Source organism: Rattus norvegicus, chromosome 16, assembly GCF_021556685.1.
Source record: "Rattus norvegicus strain SHRSP/BbbUtx chromosome 16, alternate assembly SHRSP_T2T, whole genome shotgun sequence".
In the NCBI taxonomy this organism is placed as follows: domain Eukaryota; kingdom Metazoa; phylum Chordata; class Mammalia; order Rodentia; family Muridae; genus Rattus; species Rattus norvegicus.
In genome coordinates, this window is record NC_141549.1 from 12,357,558 (window position 1) to 12,368,165 (window position 10,608).

At 40.3% G+C, this 10,608-nt stretch overlaps 2 pseudogenes; both read left to right on the forward strand.

Annotated features, from left to right (window-relative positions):
• Positions 1-2,325: 2,325 nt before the first annotated feature.
• LOC120097615 (small nucleolar RNA SNORA17) lies at positions 2,326-2,445 on the forward strand (annotated as a pseudogene).
• Positions 2,446-8,584: 6,139 nt separating this feature from the next.
• On the forward strand, positions 8,585-10,391 carry Set-ps3 (Set nuclear proto-oncogene, pseudogene 3; annotated as a pseudogene).
• The last annotated feature ends 217 nt before the right edge of the window (positions 10,392-10,608 follow it).

A 10,608-nucleotide genomic window follows, 5' to 3' on the forward strand; every position in this document is an offset into this window, starting at 1 on the left:
GACTCCAGACTCAGCACCTCCTTGTATAGTTTCACCATTTGAATGCTGAACTCCACACCAATCCTCAGATGCTCACTGAGATGCATTGGTATCCATGACTGGCTGTGAGAGCCTGAGAGGCAGCATATATGCTATGTACCATCATGACTCCTAAGAAATGTGTTCATTTTATGGTGTTATGACTGTTTGCTCTATGATTTAAATGTTTTCTCTTTACAGTTACTTTTAAAAATATTCTAGATTGGGGAGAGATTTCACAACTACACATAATCTCCAGTATTTATTTTGGGTCTCACTATGAGATAACTAATTCCCTTCTCTAAGCTTCAGCCATGGGCCACACCAGCCCTCATGGATACTGATTGAATCTATTAAAGGCCAGCATTGTAGGCTCAGTGCCACACAGGAATCAGCCCCATTCAATCAGCGAAGCTTATACTGGCAAGTCTTCTAAATTTCCAAACACGAGAACGGAACCACGAAATTACTCATCATCTCTTTACATTGAGAATGGCCCTCTCTGGCAGCATCATTTCCTCAGTCTGCAGCCTGCGTGACTCTCTTCACCTCAAGATATCACTCAGCTCATCCATATACCCGGGACAGTGTCAATCAACCAAATGGGGGTCAAAGAAGAAAATATATAAGAACATTCTCACAATCTACAGAATATGGAACATCAGGCTTCCCATTCTTGAGTCTGTTGTCATGATGGCTAAACTCAGATGACACTCCTAAGAGCTCCTTAATGTATTCTAAGTTACTGAAATTGCATAATTTAATAGAAAATGGGGTGTTTAGTGTGCCTCGGGTCTCACACACACTGTGTCTTTCTCTCCATACATATACTTATGTACATATATATATATGTATATACATATATATACACATACATATATATGTGTGTGTATATACTTGAATATATTGTATAATACCTGTGCTCATACATATACTTATGTACATATATATATATGTATATACATATATATACACATACATATATATATGTGTGTGTGTGTGTATACTTGAATATATTGTATAATACCTGTGCTCATACATATACTTATGTACATATATATATGTATATACATATATATACACATACATATATATGTGTGTGTGTGTATACTTGAATATATTGTATAATACCTGTGCTTATAACATAATTAAGTGCTTATAAATATATAATTTATTAAAGTCCTCTGGCTATACATATGCAGATATGAGCCTATAATTACAATGAAATTAAATATGTATTTACATATAATTACTTATATAAAGATACTATGTAAACAAATACATTGTTTATCCATATTTTAAAAGAATTTCCTTAGGGCCCACTAACTAAATATATTACTCTCATTTCTTATTTATATGCTTTATAATTTCTTTAAAGTTTGCTTCTCTGTCAGTATGATAAAAAACTGACCAAAAGCAGCTTGGAAAAGAAAGGACTTAATTCATTTCCCACTTCCAGGTAGTGCTCCATCACCCAGGGAAGCCAAGGCTGGAACTGAATCACAAACCATGAAGGATCACTGCTTGCTGACCTGCTTTTGGCTCGCTCAGCCTGCTTCCTTACACAACCTGAGACATGAGTGACATTGCTCACAATGGTCTAGGTCCTCCTATACCACTCATGAATAAAGAGAATATGTCACAGACAGACCCACATGCCAAACAGATAGGAGCTCTTTCTCACATGTGGTTCCTTCTTCCCAGTGACTCTGGTTTGGGTCAAGTTGACAAAAGACTAAGTAGCACATCAACCACGTTGATTAGATGGGTGTGAAAGCCCATGTGTGTGCTACTTCATACTATTATTCACACTACTGTTGCCTGTGAGCTTCTTCTAGACTGGGGTAACGGCAGGTAAGATGTGTACACCCTGAAGACCATATCCAGGGCACCGAGCTTTATTTCTTTGACATTCCAAATCTTGTACCTTTGTGAGTGACAGGTCAAAGACTCTTGTATAGCACCCGTTCCCCATCAGACAAGGCTGCTACTCTGAGCTGCTGACTCACAAACACACTCAGTTACCAAGTGTGCTTGTCCTGTACTCTGGAATATGCTTATAAATATTTCACACATTTGCCAACATGAAAATCAAATCTCATACAGTTAGTAAAGGTTGTTGTGGTTGTGGTTATGGTCATTTAATGTAAAGTACAAAAATTAGGAGAATGCATTCATTTATGTTTCAATTACCTTTCACAAAGTATTTTAGATACACATGCATACAGACAGGCACACACAGACAGACACACACATATAATACACACATACATTCACTAGTTTTTTGTTACATCAAGAATATTAAGTGAGGTCCCTGGAGGTGTTACAGGTATCAGATGTGCATCAGTAGGGGACAAGGAGGGGAAAGCCTATGTCATGCTCAGTGTTTTGACCTGTAAATATCTGAATGATTAGTAGTCTAAAATTCCCTGCAAAAAAAAAGTGAGCCAGTCTGGGACCATATAGGCCCAGATGGGCTTCCAGGACAAGGAGTAAACTGGGGACTAGAAAGCTCTGACTGGGACCTTGGGCCTGGGTGGGAATGAGCCTTAGACAAGGGACCATTTACTGAGGACTGGGCAAGTACCAGGCCTGGAGTCATGCGAACAGGAGAACTGACTCTGCCCCTCACCAGCTGCAGTACTCAAGAGATCAGGTCCTATACCCCACCTGGGAAGTACAATAGAGCTGTCCTCAGGGACATGAGTGTAGAGGAGTTGGCCCTTACCAGAGCAGTGACATAGGTGAGGGAGAGTGTCCCCCACCCCTTGCCACCTACAGTAGACGAGAGAGTTGGCCACAAGGTCTTCAGAGAATCGGGAGCTGGCCCTCCCCCTCAGCTACTGTAACACTCAGGACAGAGGATCCTGAACCTCACTGGGCAGTGTAGTGGAGCTGGCCCTGAATGTAAGGCTTGCGGGTGAGGTAGTGGATAGGGTGTTAGCATGGTAGAGCTGGTCGTGCAACTTGTCTGCCGTGTAGCAGTATGGGCAAAGTAGAGATGCCCTCCCCTCCCCTCACCACTTGCCACCTATGACAGGTAGGAGAGCTGGCCCAGGGAGAGAGCTTACCCTGATCCTCATATGCTGCAGCACTCAGGAGAGCAGGTCCTGACCTCGCCTAGGCAACACACCAGAGTTGCCCTGGACGTGGCTGATAAGAGGGACAGCTGGGAGTCAGACCAACTTGGATGTCTCTCAAGCCCACATTAAGGGCTTTGAGTTGGCCCACCCCAACATTGACAATATGGATGAACTGCTGGAGTACATGAAGGGGCCAGTCCTATAGATCCAAAACTGTGGGATCTCCAGGACACAGGGCAGCAACAATATGTCTGAGATGAACCCATGTGAGGGTTCCAGTATTGATAGAGTAGCAGAAGCCAGAGGCCTCTAACAAAACCAACAAGTCATTGCAGTGAATATTTGCAAGCAAAATATAAACAGAGGGTTATAACTGTGGAACACACTGAGATATACTACAACTTCCACAATATTTTTTTTCTCAGTTGAGAGTAAAGTAGCAAGGTGGGAAGGTGAGTACAAGGGGACATGGAGAGAATTGGGATGCATGATGTGAAATTCACAGAGAACCAGTAGAAAATGTTTTAAATTTGCTGATTTCGTTGTCAAAAAAAGAAAGAATGGAAGAAAGGAAGGAAGGAAGGAAGGAAGGAAGGAAGGAAGGAAGGGAGGGAGGAAGGAAGGAAGGAAGGAAAGAAGGAAAACGAGAGAACTAAGTCAGTCCACTTCCTTTACATGGGCCAAAAGACAGTTTTTGTTTGATGTCCTATTACAGTGAGCAAATTATACAAATTATACTGTGAGCAAAATATACAGTGAGTAAATTATAAAACTTATTTAAATAAATTAAAATTTGACAGTTAAAAATATTAAGTGATAGTACAAAAAGTAGAACAAATAACTCCAGAGACCTAATGAGCTTCTATGACTAGAGTTGGCTAATCGATGTTGGATACTGGTGCTGTCCCAGCATGTACACCAGAAGGTGTATTAGCTCCAAGAACCAAACAACTTAAGCATATACAGTTCTAAAAACATCAGAAAAAATTAAGGATTTTGATTCATTTTTATGCAGTAATTGTACTTTTAAAAAACTCTACCAGGAAATATTTCTAAATCCAAGGAAACATTTATCTGCAGGTATTCATTGCATTATAACTTCTTTGTGAAAATTAATACTTAAAACTATGTGCCCAGTAATTGCTAAAGTTTATATTGTCCCCATCTGTTGCAATATTTTGTAGTCACTAAAGTTATTTATAAGAGATAGTAATAACACATTATGTAAAATCAAATATGGGCAAAAATTAATTAGCAACAAGTGGACCAGTGAACACTGAAAAGGAGTTTGCTGAAGTGTTGTTATTGCTTGTCTTTGTAATTGTATGATTGCGGGTAATATTTCTGCTCTGTTTTTTCTTTCTAAATTTCATAAAATACTGTTTTTAATAAGACAATTGCCTTTGCTTTTTTTCAGGAAGGCATGAAAGCATATTAACTTATGGAGAAAAAGAACAAGAAATTAATTCTGCTCTCTCCCTTTCAATCCTCAGATGGTATCCATTAGAGAGACTGAGTTGTGTGGCATGCATTGTTGATGAATTGCTGGAGAATGAGGCAGACCGTCCTCATATCTAGCTTACTACATTTCCAGCATCTCCACAATTGATAGATTTTATTGGTTTTTTGTTTCCCCCAAACCCAGAATAGAGTTTTAATTCTGTGACACTGGCCACACTCACTCCACTCTTTCAAGGGGGTCTTGAGTTTCAGTACCTCCTGTATGTCCATGATACAAGACAAGAAAAAAATTCCCATCCCTCTACCCTGTTTATACTGGAACTCGAATGCTTTGTCTCTCAAAGGCCCAAGGTTCCCAAGATCGAAATCAACTGGCATAAAAGTGCACATCTATTGGGGCAGGATACAGACCAAGTCAAGAAAACACAAAGACTGGAGCAACTTGCCCTTTCAGATTTGAGTCCACTGTAGTCCCGCAGGATAACCTGAAGCTCCTTCCCTACAAAGCTGATATTCAGTGCACACTCTCCTCTCATCCTCGAGCTGAAGGCATACTTTGTACAGCTCACATTTCTGCAAATTGGTGTCTATTTGTAGCTATTTGGTTTATTATAACTGGTCCAGGGACGATTTAGAGCAGACTCTGGCAGGCTCTTATGATAACAATCTGCCCCATGGTGCTCCTTATGGAAGACACCTGCTTTGCCAGGAAGATGCATTAGCTGTGGGTGACTGAGTAAGAGCACAATTAAGTTGTCAAAGTTTCTGCTGGACCCTGCTGGGTCTGGGCACAGTAAATCTCAGGGATTCCTATTTCTTCTTCTATTGGCCACAGTGCCTGCCAAGTCAAGGGACCCTGGTTCCATGCTTTCTACATTTTGTGTCAGAGATCATCAGTAAATATATGGTTTACTTTGGAAGAAAACTAGAGCTTCAGTCCCCTGTTGATGTTGTCTGTCTGGCTATTAATTCCTCATCCCTTCCAGGTTTATTCTACCCAAACAGGATGTAGAAAGATATCCAGAGCCAAACTAACACCAAGAAGTCACAGACCTGACAGAATGGGCAGTATATGGGACCTGTCTTGGTGCAACTTGATAGTCTACCTAGGACAAAGCCTCTGGTACACTTGTAGGATATTAGTGCTAAGATAATGAGCAGAAAGGTGTCAAGTATCTCCTTAGCATATATGTCTCTGGAAGTATAGAAGGCCACATATAAAATTTCCTGAGTCAATGCATCATGTTTCGCCCCTTACTCAGACTTTCCTGCCAAAGTCCACTCTCCATTTATAATCATGGGGAGCTTCCAATTAAAACGAGAAATGGCCAGTGATTCCTCTCCTTGATTTTGTCATCTTTTACCACTGCCCAAGGCTGAAGCCCCTGGCTTATCTAATCTTGTAGAACATAATGTGGAGGTGGAAAAGGCACAAGCTTTAGACTCACACTTACATAGCTACAATTTTGGTTCTGGCCTTTTAAAATGCCTGAGAAGCACCTAAAGAAATGTTCTACATCCTTAGTCATCAGGGAAATGCAAATCAAAACAACCCCAAGATTCCAACTCACACCAGTCAGAATGGCTAAAATCAAAAACTCAGGTGACAGCAGACAACAGTGTGGAGAAAAAGGAACACTCCTCCATTGTTGGTGGAATTGCAAGTTGGTTTAAGCACTCTGGAAATGAGTCTGGAGGTTCCTCAGAAAATTGGGCATAATACTAGCTGAGGACCCTTCTATAACACTCCTGATCATATACCCAAAAGATGCACCAATATATAACAAGGACACGTGCTCCACCATGTTCATAGCAGCCTTATTTATAATAGCTAGAAGATGGAAAGAACCCAGGTGTCCTTCAACAGTGGAAAGGATACAGAAAATGTGGTACATCTACACAACGGAGAACTACTCAGCTATTAAAAACAATGACTTCATTAAATTCATAGGCAAGTGGATAGAACTAGAAAATATCATCCTGAGTGAGGTAAACCAATCACATATACACATTAAAAAAAATCCCACACATGGTATACACTCACTGATAAGTGGATATTAACCCAAAAGCTCGGATTACCCAAGATACAATCCACAGACCACGTGAAGCTCAAGAAGAAGGACAACCGAAGTGCAGATGCTTCAGTCCTTCTTAAAAAGGGGACAAAAATATTCATAGGAAGAGATATGGAGACAAAGTTTGGAGCAGAGACTGAAGGAATGGCCATTTAAAGCCTGCCCCACCTGAGTATCCAGTCCATATACATACAGCCACCAAACCCAGACAATATTGCTGATGCCAAGAAGTGCATGCTGATAGGAGCCATGTATAGTTGTCTCCCAAGAGGCTCTGCCAGAGCATGACAAATACAGAGGCAAATGCTAGCAGTCAACTATTGAACTGAGAAAGGGGTCCCCATTAGAGGAGTTAGAGAATGGGTTGAAGGGTTGAAAGGGTTTGCAACCCCGTAAGAACAAGAATACCAATCAACCAGAGCTGCCAGGGACTAAACCACCATCCAAAGAGTACACATGGACAGACCCATGACTCCAACTTTATATGTAGCAAAGGATGGCCTTGTTTGACACCAAGTAGAGGAGAAGCTCTTGGTCCTGCCAAGGCTGGGTTTCCCAGTTAGGGGAACGTCAGGGTGGGGAGGTGGGAAGGGGTGGGTGGATGAGTCTGGGAACAACTTCATAGAAGGAGGAGGAGGGATGGGATGGGGGTTTATGGACAGGAAATGAGGAAAGGGGATAGCAGTTGAAATGTAAATAAAAAATCCAATAAAAAGATATATATGCATGTGCCCATACAACTCAGGGAAGAAATTTTGGAACCTTAGAAAGATTGTTCACTTTGGGGGTATGCAAGTTATGTTTTATACCACTCCAAAAGGAACCATTCATCATGCAGGAAACAGGTATCATTTGAGAGACAACTCTCCCGCATGGGACAGTATAATTCTGATGGAAAAGGATGCTGCTTTCTTACTTGCACTGTGTCTTGCAGCTCTTTATTGGCAAGGGCAGCATACATACATGAACACATGCCCTATTTCCATACGGCCTAAGCTAAGTAAAAGAACAAATTTCCCCATGTACGGAACATATCATTTACAAAAGTGTTCATCACAGCATTATTCAAGCATTACAAATAGCCTGAATGTCCAATAGGAAGGAAATGATTCCATCAATGGCACTGTTCACAATGGATATTTAGGAACTGCTTATAATAACACGAGGTAAAGCTCCAGCTATATCATCATTATAATTTTATACTTAGGGATACAAAATTGTGTATACAGCATGATTACTGCTCTGCAAAGCAAACAAAAATATTTAAAAGCCATTCATAATGAAATTGTAGGATGGTAGTACTCTGAAACATGAATTAGCAGCAGTTGTTTGGGATATATGATTACCAGTGCTATTTCTGCTGCCTAACTTCATGTTTTCCAAATATTTTCATTTTATATTGAAACATCTATCAGTAATTGTTAAAATACAGAATAGTTAGGCATCAGAGGTAGAACTAAAATCTTCTCAAAATTCAATGGTAAGGAATAAAGAAAGCTATGTCCTACCTAATGGAGAGGTTTTAGTGCCTTGCCATAGGATTTCTTCCCACCAGCAGCCTCAAGATGCTTGTAGATGGCAAGAGCCATGGGAAAGCTCTGAACAAGCAGGAAGAATCCTTCAGCCTAGAATTACTCATTCTGAATGTGTAGCATTTTCTCAAGGGATGTACAAGGTTTCCATTATGGGAGGAAAATAATCTTAAACAAATAAAAAATAGAAAATAGACTAGTGACCCATGACCCCTAATATTGCAAAAGACAAATGAGTCAAAGTGAACTAGAATAATTAGGTATGTTGCTGGCTCTTCTGTCTACAATTATTTCCATTTCTTTTATTATAGGAACTCATTTGTCCCTCAAACTTTCTCCCTCTGACTGTACATGTCTTAGTGAGACCAAGCACATTCGCTGATCAAAGCATGAGTCTTCATGCCATCAGGCCTGGATGATCTATATCAGGGGTCAGCATAAGTCTGGTAACTCAGTCAAGCATTTTCCAGATCAAGCTTTAGGGATCCCAGGGGGTTTTCAAAGAGAATTTCTGCTGCCTGTGCATTGGGCTAGTCAGTTATAAGTCGAACTTCTATAACCATCTTGCCTAAATGTAGAAAAATACCTGCCTGAGAAAAACCCAGAGGCAAGCCATCTGAGGGAGGTTTAAAAAAATCCACAGGCAACACAAAACACACAGGAGAAAACTTGGTTTCCTCGCAGTGTTTGTACTTTGATCATTTCCCTAATGGTATTTCGGTATTTTGAGTCAGTTCCTTTTGAGTCAATTTTCCTCTTCAACTCTCACCTTCCAAAACTACTAAATCCCACATTCACTTGTATTTAACCTAAATTGGCTTAGGTGGAGTCTATTTCACTCACAAAGTATCCTTGTCTATATGGAAACTTAAAAAAAAAAGAAGGAAGAAAGAAAGAAAATTCAGACAACCTGCATGTTACAGATCATGTATGTATGCGTTTGTGTGTGCATGTGCATGTGTGTGATTCTTAGTGGTTATAAGTGATAAAGTGAAGCCCAATTGACAGAGCTTTAACTCTGATAGGAATTTAGACAACTACACCTCAAGGATATTACAAAGGTATGAAGAAGGGGACTGCCATTTCGAAGTTCTGTGTTGTCTGTGATAAGTTGGTGGAAGACAGCTGAGATATGGATGCCAGAGTGGCAGCGGGAGTAACTCTGCACAAGGTTAGGAACCCAACAGCGGGCTACTTCAGATTGGAGGCCAAATGAGAAAAAGGCATAGTCAAGTGAGAAGAAATGAGTTTCAGTTCCCACTTTGCTTCCACTTGAAAGAATTAGAAGAATTCCCTAGGTCTGCCTCTTTGGAGTCACAGAAGGTATATTCTAGACTAAGAATAGTTACATTTGAACATGCATAAAACTAATGTGAGCACACAGGAGGGAGCTCTTGCCTCCAGCTTCTGCAATGGTCCTGAACTGGCAATCTGCACTCCTGCCCCAGCATAAGAAACCATGCAAGTTTCTACTCCAAAGCTGGCCGGCCTCTCCTGGCTTGCCAAAAAAAGGGGAAAAAACACATCAAGAAGCATTTAGACATACTGACTAAGTACAACATAAATAGACTCAAGGAACAAGCCAATGAGGAAAATTTGAAAGTAGAACAGAATTTATCATCAAAATCCTATATTTGGCGGTGGCAGCATTTGTCAACCATTCACAAGGGTCTGCACTTGTGCAGAAGGAGGATAAAGAAGCTCTGCAGTATTTGACCATAGAAGTGACAGAATTTGAAGACACAAAATTGGGTTACTGGGATGATTTTTATTTTGATGAAAATTGATGAAACTTGAACAATAAAATCCTCTCCAAAGAATTTGATCTGAATGAGAGCAGCAACCCATCTTCAAAGTCCACTGAAATCAAATGGAAATCTGGAAAGGATTTAACAAAATGCTCAAATCTAATACAAAATAAGACCAGCAGTAGTAGGTACTGTGAGGAACCAGAGCTGCCTTCCCTGGTTTGCTAAGCATTCTGATGTAGATGCAGTTGAGTTAGGAGAGGTCATCAAGACAACATTTGACCACTACAGTCAAAATATGTGTCCACTAATTATGATTTAGTTCCTGATATAGATGATGATGAAGAGGAGGCAGAAGATAATGGTGATGATGATGTAGAAAAAGAAGAGGAAAGATTGGAAGATACTGATGAAGAAGGGGATGAGAATGAAGTTAAAGAAGATAAAGGTGAGGATGAAGGGGAAGAAGAATGACCAGCACAGGACACTAACGGATTCCAACCTTCTTTTATTATTTTCTTTTTAGTTTTTCTCCAGTCCATGAGAGCAAGTTTCTGTCATTTTTCCTTCTTCTGTCTTGTACTCAGTCACACTGCTTTTGAGGTCCCTTCTCAGCACCTTGTTTTTGGCTCATTTGGGGAAAAATATCTCCAGCAAAATCCAATAGGAAAAAATTCAATGTGTTCAAAGG